At 40.0% G+C, this 4,075-nt stretch overlaps 1 protein-coding gene and 1 long non-coding RNA gene across 8 annotated transcripts in view; both read right to left on the bottom strand.

The window, feature by feature from the left end:
- Positions 1-685, bottom strand: part of LOC117948518 — a 15,561-nt gene extending 14,876 nt beyond the window's left edge. For all 4 annotated transcript variants that reach the window (XR_004657463.1, XR_004657466.1, XR_004657465.1 and 1 more), the window contains exon 1: positions 675-685. This is a non-coding gene — a long non-coding RNA (uncharacterized LOC117948518). The remainder of the gene's footprint in view (positions 1-674) is intronic.
- The window catches only part of znf423 (zinc finger protein 423), a 147,306-nt gene that overhangs the window by 40,541 nt on the left and 102,690 nt on the right, over positions 1-4,075 (bottom strand). The gene's annotated exons all lie outside the window — the stretch shown is intronic.

Below are 4,075 nucleotides of genomic sequence, written 5' to 3'. Positions count from 1 at the left end.
TATATACACTGTATACCCACAGTTGTTATTCCAGTCAGTTAAGGGAAATAATCTTCTGTAAAGTTGTCAGCTGTTCATGTGCCCTTCCGCGACACGACACTCCGTTACACCACTTATGTGTTTTGGCGTAAGACATATAATGTGGACTGAAAAGTATCGTCTCTTGTTTTTGCATATCATAAACACTGTAGACTTCATTTTTACAAACACATAAACCTCTCTGATAGGACACTAAAAGTCACACTAATGAAAGGACTATTATATGAGGATGGGTAAATGTTCTTTTTCACTACTTGTATAATTGGCCTTTAAGGACGTCTAGTGAATTTTAGGCAGAGATGGCAAAAGTATTCACTTCCCGTACTCAAGTAAAAGTACAGATACTTGTATTAAAAATACTCTGGTAAAAGTAGAAGTACTGATTTAACTTCTTTACTCAAGTAAAAGTAACACAGTACAGGCTTTGGCAAATTTACATAAAGTATACAAGTAAAAGTAGTCTTGCAAATGACAACCATTGTTTATGCAAAGCTACCTGGACCACAAAAATGTTAATTTGAGAAACTTCAGTGGACATGGAGAAAAAAAGCTCTTTTTATGCCATTGCCTACATTTTAAATGGATGGCTGCCAATAGGCCTAAAACATCACATATATGATTATTGTGACAGAGACTGGGACTCCAGGTTAATAGGATTCTGACTGAGGAGCAAGATAGGATTTCAATTGTGATTGTGTAAGAATTCTGTGTATATTCCCGTCCAGTTAGATTGAATCTGATATTAATGAAGCAACAATAGTAACGGTAACTCCAGTGAAATTATTTGAAACTTGATAGTGAGGACTAGATTAGGACTATATTTAAAGCATATTCTGGTTTCCAACTTTGCCCCAGGTGTGTCTGTTAAAATGCGGACGGAGACAACTTCTCTATTTCGATGCGTGATTACAGTCCAGCATCAGTATAAACATGGGGATGGGTAGCTCTGCTAAGGCTGTGTGCGGTTCTGCAAATAAATTAACTTTCTAAAGGTTACCACACACAATGCATAGGAAATATATATATATATATATATTTTTTTTAGCAAATAATAACATTAAACCCAATATTAATTACATTATGTTACTGCAGTGTAGCCTAACTGTAGCATGTAAATAATGCACTTAAAATACAACCGAGAGCCGGGGCGTTCAACAACCGCCATAATATCAAATCAACAGCCAGGTGCAACCTAACAGGTGAAAAACACAAACAACAAAATCACCAGCTAGCTAATTAACTTTAAATTTGTCGGAATTATAGACCAATACAACAACAGGCTTGAAAATGAAGTGACAGCATAAGTTATACAACTTCTCAAGGACTCACACACACAATCTCAAGTGATTATCCTCCGGACAGCTAGTCTCTTTTTCTTTTCTCTCACTTTTGTGTCTGTGTGGTTACTAAAGTAACAAGCCAATATTGTAAATTGTAAGGAGTAGAAAGTACTGATATTTGTGTTAAAATGTAGAGTAAAAGTAAAAAGTCGCCACAAACATAAATAGTAAAGTAAAAATATCAGAAAAATCTACTTGAGTACAGTAACAAAGTATTTGTACTTTGTTACGTCCCATCTCTAATTTTAGATGAAGGCTCATGGAGCATCTGAATACATCCCTAAATTGACGGCACACTATAGAGTTCCATCCCAGGCCTTCAGCTGGGAAGGAACATACCTTTAACAGTAGCAGGTAAAAGAGCCGGAGAGACAGCATGCGGAGAGAGGAAGGAGAAGAATGAGAAAGAACAGCGAAGAGAAATCCTTATGACTGGCTGAACCCACACTCCCTCTAAACAAAAAAGTGCCCAAATGGAAGGATGTGGGCAGAGGTACGGCACTGAGTCTGCGGAGGCAGAGGAGAGAGCAAAGGAAGACAGGTGCGGAGGGGGAGGGGCTGTAGGTACAGACATGATGGTTAATCTGTGTTTAATGATAACTCCATAGGAGAACGTACAGAGAGGGGAAGGAAGAGAGGAGATGACACAAGAGGGGACCAAAAACATAAAGAGAAAACGACAAGAAAAGTAGCTTCGCACATTTCTCTTCAAAAGCTACTTAGTTGGCAGATAATGAACGTTTAAAAGTTTTATTTAAATGACAGTTGGGCCTACTTGTGTGCCAGGTGGTGCAGGATTTATTCTAGTGATAATACTGTCATACTAAATTGGATAAAAATTGAAATGCGAATGTAATGGGAAAGACGAGAGGAGGCAGTGCAAAAGAAAATGCGGAGGGAAAGAGAGAAGCATAAAACCATAATTTAACAAGAGAGGAGATAGAGGAGGGATGGAGCGAGGGAGGGAGGACTGGAGGGGGGCATGATGAAGGGACGATGCGGGAGGTCGAGATCTAAGCCGTACCACTCCTCTCTACACTCCTACCTAGGAAAAGAGGGATTTGTTCTCCCTGGGAGGGATGGAGAGATGGAGGGAGGCAGGGGAAGGAGAGATAAGAACAGGAGGACCACTAAGGGAGAGGAGGTGTGTGTGTGTGTGTGTGGGGGGGGGGTGTTAGGTATGTAGGAACAACTGGGGATAAAGGCAAAACAGATCAATAGGGAAAAAAGGAAGATTTATTCATAAAAAATCATTAAGTGAAAAAAAGAAAAAAAGAAATGCCCACCATGCTCACCCTGTTACCGTTACTAATGCTCAGGAGACCGTTTTACTGTGCAGACGCAGTGGAACAGCCTTTTCAAAACAAAGGTCCGCACTCACATTATGCAAAATTGAGCCTATGTTTCTTCTTTCTGTTCTCATATCTTAACAGCACATACAGTGTGTGCAGAATTAAGTGAACCAACAACATGTTATTGAGGATGCATCACGTTGCTTGCATCCATGTTGAAGGGTGTTTCTACTGTCAGTTTGCACAGTATGGCTTCCAGAGATCTCTAAAACGTACAGTAGCAAGCTTTACCCCAATGCCATGTGCAAAACACACAGTTTTCTTCTTCTTCTTCTCTTTTTTTTTTTTTCAAAGACAAAATATTACAAAAACAGAGATTGTTATTTACTGTGTAAGGCAGTTTGTATCTAGTGTCTATCCGTAGAAAACCCCTGCTCTGTGGTGTTAAGGTAGACAAAAGCTTGTTCCAGTAGGAACATATCAGATCTTTTTTGTTTGCTGGATTTAAAGTGACCTTTGGAGAAATCTCTGGTCACTACCCCAGGGGGATAATGGGAAAATATGGAGAGAGAGGCAGCGGGCACTGACATGGCTCCCCTAATGGCTCGACCCAAGACCTCCCCCATCAGCCCTCTTTCTCTCTCCACCTCCTTTACTGGCTCAACTGTTCCCACAGAGACCTCTACCTCAGTTCTTCTCTGTAATGTGTTCTCCCCTAACAACCATCTCCTACCTCTCTGTTTTCTTTCTCCCCCCTTTCCCTCTTTTAACATGAACTCCTGTTATTTATAACTTATATGTTTCTAATATCATATACTACTTTTTCCTCTCTCTCTCTGTCTGCACATTATTTTAGATAGTTGCAGTACTTTTGGGTGGTACCTTGGTTTTCTAGCACACCATCGTTAGTTTGGTCACTAGAGGAAACGTTCTTTAATGTTTGTTTTATTTTAGTTGTTTATTACGAAAAAACTGTGTGTAAGATGGAGAGGAAGCGTATCTTTACATATCATTCAACAAAAAAGTGTTGATGTTGACCAAGTGAAAACTTGCCCAATTAAATGCCTGTTATTCTTTATTTTCTCTTTCTCTTTTAACTCTGCTGCTCACCCCCTCTTCCTTCTTAATGGGGAACTGCAGTTGAAGTGAGTTGTGGGAGACACCAGGCTTCTTTATGATCTACAAGCAGTCTCTCACAGCTGCCTGTCAGCTCCCCAACAGACATGTAGACACGCACATAGAGCCAAGTGGCACTGAAGGGATTCCCTGTGTGTTGGACCGAACGTCCAGAGTCATGCCACATCAACACATTTCTTATACAACTTAGTGTGTGTGTGTGTGTGTATATATACAGTGGGTACGGAAAGTATTCAGACCCCTTTAAATTTTTCACTCTTTGTTTCA

Source organism: Etheostoma cragini, chromosome 8 (genome assembly GCF_013103735.1).
Source record: "Etheostoma cragini isolate CJK2018 chromosome 8, CSU_Ecrag_1.0, whole genome shotgun sequence".
Taxonomy (NCBI): Eukaryota; Metazoa; Chordata; class Actinopteri; order Perciformes; family Percidae; genus Etheostoma; species Etheostoma cragini.
Note: the sequence above shows the minus strand (reverse complement) of the source record. Positions and strands in the feature narration are given on the sequence as shown.